Source organism: Mauremys reevesii, linkage group 8 (assembly GCF_016161935.1).
Source record: "Mauremys reevesii isolate NIE-2019 linkage group 8, ASM1616193v1, whole genome shotgun sequence".
Taxonomy (NCBI): Eukaryota; Metazoa; Chordata; order Testudines; family Geoemydidae; genus Mauremys; species Mauremys reevesii.
Window position 1 is genome coordinate 12,013,947 of NC_052630.1, and position 13,678 is coordinate 12,027,624.

The following is a 13,678-nucleotide window of genomic DNA, read 5'->3' on the forward strand; positions in this document are numbered from 1 at the left end:
CGGTGTGCCGCGGGAGGGCGGCAGGCGGCTCCGGTGGACCTCCCGCAGGCATGCCTGTGGAGGGTCCGCTGGTCCCGCGGCTCCAGTGGACCTCCCGCAGACGTGCCTGCGGACGGTCTGTTGGTCCCGCGGCTTCGGTGGAGCATTTGCAGGCATGCCTGCGGGAGGTCCACCAGAGCCATGGGACCAGCGGACCCTCCGCAGGCACGTCTGCAGGAGGTCCACCGGAGCCGTGGGACCGGCGACCGCCAGAGCTCACCCCGCGGCGTGCCGCCCTGCTTGGGGCGGCGCAATTCCTAGAGTCGCCCCTGGTAACACCCATTGCTTCATGTTCTCTGTGTGTATAAATATATCTTCCACTGCATGCATCCGATGAAGTGGGCTGTAGCCCACGAAAGCTTATGCTCAAATAAATTTGTTAGTCTCTAAGGTGCCACAAGGACTCCTGTTCTTTTTGCAGATACAGACTAACACAGCTGCTACTCTGAAACCTGTGGCCTTGGTCTCTTGTGCTGATTTCACATCCCCCAGTCAATCTGGCTTTTCCTGTTGATTTACATGCAAATGGGGCTTCCTTTGTGTTGATTTCACACACTTACTTTACATCAGAGGCATGAAGCTAACTACCTTCCCTTCTGTCTGGCAGAACACCTGTTTCTCCCTTTGTTTAGGGATAGATTTTAAAGCATAATATCAGTAAATATCCATAATTCCTCATATAGTGCCAATATCTACATTTCAGAATGATATTAATGACCAGTGTATTACCAGCTTTCATTTGATACCTTGCATGATTTTCTCTATAGATAAACATTATGACAACAGTGTGTTAAGAGTCTGCCAGGCCTGACAAGAGTTGCTGACTCAGAGTAGTGAACCCCCAATAGGCCTCTGTGTCACAGCCTCTCACTCAAATTTGGCCTGGCTGCCCCTCCTTTATGACAGAGGGGCTGCTGGGCCAAATCTGCTGCCTCGGGCCTAAGAGGAGAGGGGCAGCACACTGACGTTTTGCCAAGGGCAGCAGATTATCATGGATGGGCCTCTGGTAACAACCATTAATCCCCACTGAACTGGACTGGATGTGAATCACTGAGTGCTGTGTGTAATGGATGGCTCATTTGTTCAGTCATAGCTTCCAGACCATTACCTGGATTGAAATGATCTGCAGGCAACTTTTAGTGGAAAGGATTTGTATCTCTGCTGTTCCGTTTTATCCTCTGAACTTTGCTGTATTCCCTCAGGTACAGAGGCTAGGAGCAGCAAAAATTACGGATTTCTCTCCATTGGAATTGCATTATTAGTCCTGCTGGGTTCATAAGGTTAGGTGTTGATACTCTTCTCTGCCATTCCCTTTGTGCAGTAGCTAGCATTATTTGTGGTATCTGAGAAAGCAAATGCCTTTTTAAGGGCTTTTTTGGATATTTTTAATGCACTGTTTGCAACTTTGTAAGCTTCTTGCCTTGCAGGTAGCCCTGAGCCATTGATGATCCCTTCCACATAAGTGTATGAAGATGGGTTCGGCCTTCAAGAATGTGAACACTTATGCGGATCCAGAGTTTGAGCAGATTCTGTTGCTTTCCAGGTGTGGAGTTTTGGTTTGACCCCATCTCTAACTCCAAAGCTTCACATCCAACCATCTTCTTGGCCTTCACATGCTCCTCAGCCTTTCCTGAGCAGAAAGGCGCATGCAGTGGATCGCAATGAAGAGGAGACGTGGAAAGCTATGGAGTCAAAAGTTGAGAACACAAGGAAATGGAGGAGAATAAAGGAGAGGAAAAATAAATAAATACAGAGGAGACTGAAAAGTGAATTGGAAACATGAAGAAGGTTTACACATAGCAGCATGGAAAAGCCTTAAACTCTTCCTGTGGCAGTATCAGCTTCTTCTAGGAGTTTTAGAGGCTGCTCTTTCCGTGTAACTAATTTCCAGACTGGCAGTAGAAAATACCTGTGTAATTAGCCAGAGGGTCGGCCTCTTTTGTCAAGCTATTGCCCATTTATCTGCATCCTCTGCCTGTCCTGTGTCTGATCTCAGCAGTGGGAGAAGTGGAGCAGCTGCAGAACCCACATGCGAAGCCACCACTGCCCTCAATGTGGTGTTGTTACTCAGTGCAGTCCTAGTTGTTCCAAAGATTAATAGAAAACAGTAGATTAGTTAAGCACATTTCACATCTAAATTACCTTGTCTCAAAGCCCTTGTAGGTAAACATTTTCTAATCACAAATTGAGGTGCAGGGATGGGTACCATGCCAAATTTCTTGAAGGAACCATGTACGATAATCCTCACCATTTTTAGCACATCACATTCAGTGACACATCCCAAAATTCTGTGTAGATGGGTGAGAAAATTTTGCTCCATGCACAGTGGAATGCTCTCAGCTACCATGTGGCATGTCAGGATACTTTATGGTATCTGATTTGAAAGCCTACTTTTATCACCACTGTAACAGTTTTTGAGACACCACAAGAATCTGGTAGAAACATAAAACCTATACTACAATGGGCAAACAAATCGGATCTGACCATGGTTCCTGGCTCTACATCCTGCTCTAATACAGCTGAGCACTGCATGTGACGTACTAGCAACTGCAAGCACTGCAAGGTGAATAATCCTTACTGAGTAGTAACAAATTGCTTGGGTACTCTTGGATCAACCTCTCACTTGTTTCCAGTTGGATTTCCTCAAGGAGGCTTTGAGAGCAGTTATCTTGTATATCATCTTTTGGCAAAAGTCACAACTGTATGAATAAGTGCTATTTTGTTACTTGACTTGCAAGGAAAATTCCATCTTATTGATCAGACAATTTCAATCTAGTGGCAAGGCTGCTAATGGCTGATTCACAAACAGCAATATTTTAACCATTGCCCTTTTTATAGTGTCTGTTTCCTGTGTAGTTGGTAATAGTATTATAATTTATTGCTGAAAAGACAAGCATATCTGGTTAATGATTACATCTTCATTAAATCTAAATATTTAACACGCATTGCCCTTTTAAAAAAAAGTGTGTATTTTGTATTAATCAGAGATGGTCCTGAGTTGAAATACCCACCATGGGCCCAACCTTACAGCCCTTATTCACATACTTAGACCTTATTTATGCAAATAGTTCCCATATACTTAGACAAGATGATTCACATGAACAAGAGCTGCAGCCTCAGGTTCTATATCTAATTAGTGGGTAATTAGATGACTTATGCTTCCATATGCAAACCTGTTCTTTCAATCTAAACTGATTTAGATTTCTTCTTGTTGGTTTCCTTTTTTTTTTTTAATTTTAGACCAAGGAAATTAACACAAAAGAACAAAAATAAAGTCTCCATGAGAGAGCATAGTGTGTGTGTGTGTGTGTGTGTTCTATGTAAAAAGTGAGAAGCAACCTTGAGAATTAAATGGCTCCTGAACTCTGCACTCAGAGACTTCTTCAAACTATAAAGGAAGAGGAATAAGTATCAGTTTCATAGCTATATACTGCACCACAATGACTTAGTCCCCAAATATGCAGGTTAACTGTTTGGTACATGAAAGAATATTTCTCCTCCATTGAAAAAGTGATTGGGTGCAGTTGGCTTGTGTGTGGTTGGTCTAGGGGAACCAATCGTCTGGTCTAGCTACCCATTTACACAACAGATGTCTCTGCTATGATATCTGCCAGGGAGGAGGCTAAGAATCCAGAAGTGCTTTGATCTATGTGTTCGGAAGTGAAAGTCAGAGAGAGTTGTTCCTTGTTATTTGCTCAGGACTGTGCATGAGGCAATATGGTATAGCATTCTTGCTTTTTAATTTGAGCAACCGTTTCGTAGTAGCATTTCTTTCCCAAGTAGTCATCCAAGATACTGTTACCCCAGCATCATTTTATGTTATGAAGTCAGCGGAGTTACTCCTGAATTGCATCAATGTGACTGAGACCAGAATCTGCCTCTATGTGGCTCTTTCTGATGATGCTCCCTGTTTCTCTACAATATTTGGGCCATACACGACTGTTAATTCATCCAACAAGGCAAAGGTGGCATGAGGCTGCTAAATGTACTGGGCCCATTCTATGGATGGCAACCATAGAACCCAGCTGCCAAGGTAGAGAAGTTATTTTTCCAATAGCGGCATCTGGAGCCTTGGCACTTTCAACTGTCAGTTGTGTTGGCTTCTTTACAAATGCCTCTAGCTCTGTCAAGTAATTAAACTGTTGATGGGATGTCTTGTACTCCTGGATGCCATTTTCTTTTAATCCATCTTTAATTGTTTGCCATTTACATGTTTCCTCTTGCCACTTTATGAATAAAGTCCAAGGCTAATTCCTCCTGAGAGATCGCTGCAGGCCTTCTTGCAGGTGATCAGCATAACTGACAAGAGTGAATTTGCTGAATTGCTTTGCACAAATAGCAATGAAAAGCAAAGGATGCTGTTTTCCAGCTGAAGATGATTACATTTCCAAACATAGGCACTGGCAGGTTTCCCTGACACATGGGTCTCCAGGCCTGTGGATAACCCATGTTATAAGGAGGTGTTGGTATGGAGTGAAAGGCATTGCCTGCAAAGATTGTGAGCTGCTTCCAAAATTCATTCCTGTGTCCTCATTATTTTTTCCTAGTAAACTCCCGATGTGTGTAATTTAAATTGTCCCCATCCAACACTGAGTTCTATATTTAACCTCTGCATTCCAGTGACAGAGAACAAGTTTGGTGAGAGGAGATGAAAAGCCTTGGCAAGAGGTTACATTCAGAGGTACCATTAAACCCTACTATGTATTCATAACAATATTTCTTCCAGTAGCTACTGGCAGAGTTGGCTGGAGTAGCACAAGAATGCTTATGAAACACATCTGCTTCAGTCAGGGTCTTTTCTTTGGCTGGAAAGGGATTTTTCCCTTGTTTGGAGGTTTATTTGTTTGTTTGGTTTACATTTATCTGTTGCAATCACAGCAGACACATACATAATTTCACTACCCTTCATGGAAATCCAGGAGGAAGGAACTATTTTTAGTAGACAAAATAGCTCCTCTAAATGTATTATCCTTGGACGACTAAATATTAAATACATGCTCATCAAATTAGAGGCATTTATGCAGAAGTACTGTACCAATGGTTTTTAATGGTTAGAGAAAATTAAGTTATGCCATTAGTATTTAATCAAACACAACAGAAAGAGATCTTACTGCACTTCTTCAAGATAAGTCGAAGCTAAATTAATTCATCTTCATATCCTTCACTGATGATTTACTGACACGCAGCCGTATTTGCTCCATTAGTATTTATGCCGGCACTAACAATTCTTATGTAAAACATATAGGGACAGTCTAACATTTATTTTAGAATTGCATTGAAGTACTGAACTAAAATGACTCTTTCCTGTTCAGTCCTGCTCAGAGGAATCAGCACAGTTTTACAAAATCTACTGGGCTACTGTCCACAGACGAATTCCCAGGTATCGAACAGTGTGGCAATGCTACCTGCTTGGTGTTTTGTTTTTTTGCAGAAGAATAGCTTCTCCATAACATTACTTGACAAGTAAAACATTTTTAATTATAATGATACACATTAGGAAACCTTCATCCAAACTCTAGAGATGATGACATGAATGTTGTTGGGGCGACAAGGGTGGAGAATGATCTTCCAGAATGGCCGGCTTGCCTTTGTCTTTTAAGTGAGTCATCATCATGAGTGTTTTCCTTCAAACCACTGTGAAAGCCTTCAGTCTTTTTCATGTGTTTGTCCCCTGACTCTCACTTCCTTTGTCACGAACTATGTCAGTAGACTGGCCTTCCTCAGGGGGATTAGGAGTAAAATGGCCGCTCTCACTGAGCTGGGGCAGCCTGATTTGCCATTATGAAATGAGTGAAAACAGGACAGGCTTTGAAGATTTTTGAGGATACAGTCATGTTTGTCTTTGATTCTTCCTCAGTAAGTATATTAAACAGCAATTGGAGTGGTCATCTGGTTTACTGAAGGTGCATTAAGGCTTGCTGTGTTTCTACAGACATAACAACTATCTAAATCACTGGGGTTTCCTTGAGCTATTTTTAATGGGGCTCTGACCTTGTGTGAGCTGAGGATAATGGCAAGTGGGAATTTTTCCTAGATAACCACAGGCCTCACTCTCTGCTAATCTTCCTGAGATTTGATTGAACGCTATATAGTAAATGGAGGGGCTGGCTGATTAGCTTTTGCATGTGTGAGGTTGGCTTCTTGCTGCTAGTGGCACCATATAACTGCTGCTAGATGGTCATTTATCACTTAACAAAAAAACAACATTCAAGTAGCATGGCAGTTGTCCTGTGACCATTATTCATGTTTGCAGCAGGAATGCCCAATATTTCATCCCAGTCTGGCAAAATGCAGTTTTATTGTTATTTCCTTTGGCCCCTGACCAACTCAAATTATGATGATAGACTCTTCAGCTGTTTGATTTGCATGTGAATATTAAAACCAGCAGAACGTTTCTTTTAGAAGGTGTCTTTTTCTTTGTTTACTGGTAGATGGCTTTCGTGAAGGGATCCAGAAATAAAGAGCAGAGCCCTTTCTGCTTGGTTACGCTTTCTGTTGCCTGAGGTAAAGGCTTTCTCTCAAATGTTCTCACTGAATTGGGGTGTAGTCTGATGAGCCACCCTTTATTCCCTCCCTTCCTCATTTACTGCAGGACAGCGACACCATGGTGCCCATCCCACATCTCTCTTCCTAAAAAAATGTTCATTCCATCTCTCATTCGAGGTTTTATTAGAATATCAGGTTGAAAAGTAACTAGGATAAATCCTAAATCCTCCCATACATTTTGGGTGGGCTTTCCTTCAAAAGGGCTGTCACAAGACTTTAATGGGTTGGGATCAAGAGCCCTGCCAACTTGAAAAAGTCTTGGCAAGAAGTTACATGCTTCAATATCAGAGCTTGTTTCACCTGACTTTGAGGGCACGATGTAATGTGCATATTCAACATTGTCCTCCAATAAATGGACTCTGACCTGCTCAAATGTTTTGATGCTATTACCCTCTGATCTAGTGGCTAAGAAGATATATAAGTCCTATTATTTACCCCCCAAGGACAACTTTCTCTAATCAAAATGCTAGTGCCCCGTATTTTTAGAGGTGAAAGTCAGGAGTTCCCTTCTTCAGTACTTACAGAGGCTAATGTAAAGACTATGAGCAGAGAGTATGAGCAATATTTTTGTCTTATACATATTTAATGCATTTGTATACAACAGATTATTGATTCTATTGGCTGTTGCATGTGAAAGGGGGCAGTGGAAGAGGTTTTTGAGTTGCATTCTTGCGTTCATGATTTTTCTGATTTACAGATCATTCTTTTCTTTGCGGTGATCTCTCCTGTGAATGTTTAACCTAACCGTGCTTTGCCATCTCACTGTAGTTTCTTTCTCTTTCCAGTGTGATTGGGATGGTATCTCATGAAGCAAACTGGTTTCCTTGTATTCTTAGTTAGTGGCTCCCACAAAGGGAGGCTGGAATTTTTACTGTTTTCCACCATAAGGAAGACAATTCCTGGGGCTAAAACCAAAGACATTCCTTCGCAATGTATCTACAAATGGAAATCTTTTTGGCTGAGCCTTGTCTACAAGCACTGGACCTTATCTGAAAGATGACACATCTAGCACTGTGTATGTTGATACATCCCAACATCATTATTTACTCTTCTGTGCCTTGTCAAAAGTTAACCATTGAACGGAAGAAGATATGGCTATACAGGATTGTAGTACCAAATCCAGTCAGCACAGCACTCATGCAGGAAAGTAAAGGTCATATAGGTGCATGACTTTTCTGGATATTTTTCTCAATGTTCAGTTTTCGAAATATAATAATATTAATTGGTAATGAATATTTTCAAAGTGCTGTTAAAAACATGACCTGAGTATCACAGTCCCCTGTGAAGCAGGTGAGACATTTAGGCCTTGGCTACACTAGCGGGGGGGGGGGGTTCAAACTAAGATATGCAACTTCAGCTAGTGTAGCTGAAGTCCAAGTATCTTAGTTTGACTTACCTGGCCGTCCTCACAGCGGTGAGTTGACTGCTGCGGCGCCCCCGTCGAGTCCGCTAACTCCTCCTGCTGAGGTAGAGTACGGTCATCGATTGGCGGATCAATTTATCGCGTCCAGATGAGCCGTGGTAAATCAATCCCCAATACATCGAACACTCCCCGCCGATCCAGCAGGTAGTACAGGCCATTTAGATGAGGCAGGTGAAACGTAGTGTGGTGGGCCCCAGCACTGAAAAACTGGTAACAATTACAGTTATTTTAAGGAAAGGAAAACATGAGTGATTTTAGTAACGCATTTGACACAGTCCCAAATGACAGTCTCATAAACACACTAAGGAAATGTGGTTGAGTTGAAATTACATGAAGTTGAGAAGGAAACTGGTTGAAAGACCACACATAAATAGTAGCTATCAATAGTTTGCTGTCAAACTGGGGGTGGAGGGGACATATATAGTGGGTTCCTGCAGGGTTCTGTCCTGGGTCCAGCATTATTCATATTTTCATCAATGACTTAGACAATGGAGTGGAGTGTATGCTTATGCTGGCACTTTGGAGGAGAAGATTAGAATTCAAAATGATCTTGACAAATTGATGACTTAGTCTGAATTCAAGAAGATGACATTCAATAGACAAGTGAAAAGTACTTCACTTAGGAAGGGGAAAAAGCCCCGTTACCTACCTTTTTGTAACTGTTGTTCTTCGAGATGTGTTGCTCAGATCCATTCCATTCTAGGTGTGTGCGTGCCCATGTGTACAGTTGTTGGAGATTTTTGCCTTACCGGTATCCGTAGGGTTGGCTGTAGCGTCCTCTTGAGTGCCACACTCGTGTGTTGGTATTTTCGGCATTGCCGGCCCTACACTCTCTCAGTCCCTTTTTGACGGCAATTGTGACAGAGGGGCAAGAGGGTGAGTAATGGAATGGACATGAACAACACATCTCGAAGAACAACAGTTACAAACAAACTGCAGGGTTTGTTGAGGCTATTACTTCGAGCACCCAAAGGTTCGAGGTCAGCTGAGACCAGGCCAATTGGAAGGGGCGGAGGCGGTTGAGGAAAGAGTGGGAGGGTGGATCCTGGGAGGTGACTAGGGCATCGTCCTTGAGTGCAACCTCAAAATGACTGCTTCTGGCCTCCTTGGAAGGGCCAAGCTGAACAGATGAATGGGAAGGTGATGGATGTTGCTTAGACCCCCTTGTCTCTATCTTTTCTCCTGTAGGTGCCCAGCCAGGGAGTCCCACAGAACCTAGACTGTGGAGGTGGAGGGCAGAATGGCTTCCTGGCCTGCTGAGGAGGATGGAGGCCCAAGAAGCAGAGGGTGGCCTCGGAGTCTTTAAGGCCATGGAGTCTCAAGTACGTGAGCTCGGAGAAGAGCCCTGCCCCCTCAAATGGGAGGTCCTATATAGTGGCCTGCATTTCCTGGCATAACCAGGACAAGACTGCAGCCAGGAGTTGCACCTCATGGCCACCACAGAGGTGACCACCTTGGCCACTGAGTCAGTAGTGTCCAAGACCATTTGAAGGCCCTCCCTGTGCCTTCGTCCACTAAAGCAGTGAACTCCTGGGCTTGGTCCTGCGGGAGGGCCTCCTTGAATTTGTTAAGGGAGTCCCACGGATTAAAATTGTACCTGCCTAACAGGGGTTAGATACCCAAAACTGCAGGCTTGCCGTCGAATACATCTTTCTGCCAAATAAGTCCAGTCTCTTGGCCTCTTTGTTTTTCGGCATGCCACTGACTTGGCCCTGCCTGTCCCTTTCATTAACAGCGGACAAGACCAGTGACGCTGCTGGCGGGTGTGTGTACAGACATTCGAACCCTTTCGCCGGGACGTGATACTTCTTTTCCGCCTTTTTAGAAGTAGGCAGACTGGAAGAGGGGGTCTGCCACAGCAATTTGACAATCTTAAGGACCCCTGGGTGGATGAGCAGCGTGGCTACAGGCCGGGGTGAAGGAGGGTATAACATTCGGTTGTTGGACTCCTCTGTGACCGGCCTCTTAAGGAGGGCCTGCTGCTCCTTGAAGTTGTCAGGGGAGCTGCCTGTTTGGGAGGGACCTGTTACCACTTTGTCCGGAGACAATGACAAGTGCACCACCGGGGGAGGGACGGGTTCCCCTTCCTTCAACAGGGACAGCTCCTTAGGTCCTGGAGTCCGATGCGCTGCCCCCGTGTCGGATTTGGTACCGTGTTCCCACTCCAGTGCCGGCAGTGCGGGGGCAGTTTGTTCGAGGCAGCCAGGGAGGACTGGTGGGAATATGGGACCAGCATCAGGGGCCTGCCCCATGGGTTCCAGTATTGAGCGGGCCACAATCCCTGCTGCCATGTCATCATTGCAGGTGCTGCTCCGGCTTCATGGGTCAGCAGTGAATCACCTCTCCTTGGTGAGGGACTGACCTCCCGGTCTGACTCCGACCATTGCCCTTCCAGCATCCAGAGCGGAGCCGTCAAGGCCTGAGTCTGCCGACTGACCCTGGCGTACACACACATCTAGAATGGACTCAACATGAGCAAGCACTCGAAGAAGAATCAAATGCACAGCTACAAAATGGGGAATAACTGCCTAGGGGGTGGTACTGCCGAAAAGGCACTGGGGGTCATAGTGGATCTCAAACTGAATATGGGTCAAAAGTGTGATGCTGTTGCAAAAAAAGCAACAGCAAAAAAAAGGCTGATATTCTGGGCTATATTAACAGGAGTGTCATATGTAAGGCATCAGAGGTAATTGTCCCACTCTACTCAGCACAGGACTACTGTGCCCAATTATGGGCACCACATTTTAGGAAAGCTGTGGACAAATTGGAGAGAATCCAGAGAAGAGCAACAAAAATGCTAGAAGGCTTAGAAAAGCTGAGTAAACAGTGAAAGGCACTGATAGGCGGGATGAGATGGGTAGCGAGCTGACTGTGCACTTTGCACTTAATAGACTCATCCCCTGGCACTTTTGCATTCAGAAGTGTTCTTGCAGTTGCATCAGCTGAGACTGCAGGGTTTCAATGTTTCACTGGGCTTTCAGCCCCAAGCTGACGCAATAATACTTAAACATTATGGCTACAGTGAATAAAGTCCAAAGCTTCAACTGTCTTGATCCATCTTTGATGGCATGCTAAATTCCATGACTCTAGTAGAGTGGTTGCAGTGTTTGGGTCAATCGCCTGTAATCGTCTTTGTTTCTTTCCAGTGTGGTGGGGTGTATCCTTTTCAGTAGCTGCAGGAGATGGTTTTTCTTTTGGCCATTTAGATGAGGCAGGTGAAACTATCAAAATGTTCAGTGGAATCACATCAATGACGGCCTCAGTTGTCACAGTGAATCCTGGCAAAGCTATTTCCAGTTCCCAGGAAATGGGTTAGAACCAGCAGATGATTTGGGTACATTTATTGGTGGCTGGTAGCGAATTTTGCAGTTGGAGGATGGTGTAGATAGGGAAACCTGCACTGTACATTAAGGACCAAGATATAGTTTATCTGGCCCAATTGAATTCTTGCTGGACAGTGGGAAGATTATCTCCACTGAATTTTTCCAGAATGTGATTTGAACAAACAATTGATTCGCTCGTACTGGTGCCAGGTGAGAGGCTTCTCCGTATAGATGGCAATATTTCCTTCATGCTTTCAGGGACAATGCTTAGCAAACACTGCTACTGCCCAAACTAGAACATCAGTTCCAAGGAATTATTGTGTCATTATTCAGAGTCTTGCTAGCAGAAAGAAAGAAAACAGTTAAAACTGGCTACCCAGCATTTGGCGCTTTATGGTCTATCCTTGAGCCTTTGTTATGAAATCTAATTCTTTAATATTCCCTGGTATAGGACAGGTGACGAACTTATTAAAGAAAAATAATTCTAAAAGGAGTCTAGAGAAAGGGGTTGGTGCTAGATGCTAACAGAGTGTATCACAATGGCACGCCAAGTGGCTTGTTGTAAAGTCGATTGAGTTTGAGTTTGAAAGTTCATACCAGAGCTGCCTCAGGCAATGGTGAGCAATAAAATAGTAAAGTAATAAAATCCTTAGTTTGCAATAACCTGATCTTTTGCTTTTCCCCGTTTACCCTCCCCCACATTTTCATAAACAAAAAAGGCCCAAATTTGGGTCTACAGTTTCATGCATTAGAGCCTTCTTCTGTTTGTGATCAAATATGTTATCTAAAGAGAGCACAGGAAAAAAACATAATGGTATTTGCTTAACTAATCACTTTAACAATAAATTGAGCAAAACAAATCTATTAACTCGGCTTTAAGGTCTTTCTGGTAACTCAGACAGTTCCTTTTTCAAATGCAGAAACGTAAACAAAAGTAACACGGGGTGGAAAAAAGCTGTGATGAATAATTGACAGATAATATTCAATGGGCAGAAGATAACAGAGTCTAGACTTCTCCCAGGGAGGGTCCTGGCACCTAGCCACATCAACTTACAATATTTAGATCATTTACTTAGACGAAAATCAAGCCATTATCCCAGTTTGAAACCCACCATTCACTCCCAATGACATATTTTCAGTTAAGTGGTAAAGTTAGTTTTTAAAATGTTTAAGTAAATACTGCCTCCTCCCACAAGAAATATCTTGTTAAATACAATGTAGAATAAAAAAGGTAGTGGTTTATACATGGTGTGCATTCAACATGTGACAAAGTTAGCCGTTACGCATGCACTAATAGCGTGCGCTTTCATTGGATTGGAACAAACGCCCAAAGGCTCATACAAATCAGGGATGGAGAAGACCTACTAAATGAAGTGTCCTTCCTATGCTCGGTGCATGACTGTGCCCTACAGGATATTCCTGAAGGTTATGTTGAATTTAATTTTCAGTGGCCCAAGTGACAGAGCTTCCATCACTTCCCGTGGAAGACTATTTGGCAATTGAACTGCTCTTACCGTTTGGACATTTTGCTGACAATCAGTCTATATTTTGCTTTGCTGCACTTGTGTCTTCTGTTCTTTACACTACATAGGTTAATATGAAAGAATCACACAAGCATGCAAATAACGGTAGTGTTTACTAAACGTCTATAACATGCAAGGCCTAGCTACAGGTAGACACTGCTGCTCTGGCAGGATTCAGGTGGCTTATGAAACAGAAGTCGCGAGGGACCACAAGAGGGCTCACAAACTATTTAGTAGGATGCCAGTCAAATTCCTATACATCACACAGCATTGTCCTATTACTCTTATGGCCCCTCCCACCTCCACTTCCCCTTTTCCATCTGGCACAATTCTTTGCGGCGCTTTGATGTTTACACCTTTCAAATCAGTGTCTCAGAACTGAACTCTTGCATCCCAGTGGTATGTAGAAACACACGCAGGCATTTTTCAAGTCCATGCTGGGATGCAAATTTTTATGCTGACTAATGACTAACTGCATTTATATCACTCTGTAATCCCAGCTGAGTAATATGAATCCATGCTGGTGCTATATCAGACCACTGTACAAATCTATCTGTTCGTCCATTTTTTAAAATTGCTCTTGCCTATGAGAGCTGACGTGTTCCTCACCTCTGACTGGCACAGTGTGTCAAAGAACTTTCTTGAAACAAATGAAACGGGTTCTGTCATTAGTCTGACCAGGTTGAGTTCAGACTTGTCTAAAGGATATTGGTTTACAGCCAGTGGGTCTCTCCAGTGCTGGCTGGCAGAACATTACAATAATTTTTTGTCCTCTGTATGGTGGTGCCTAAATATCATCTCCCTAAACAACAGCCTTACAAGCC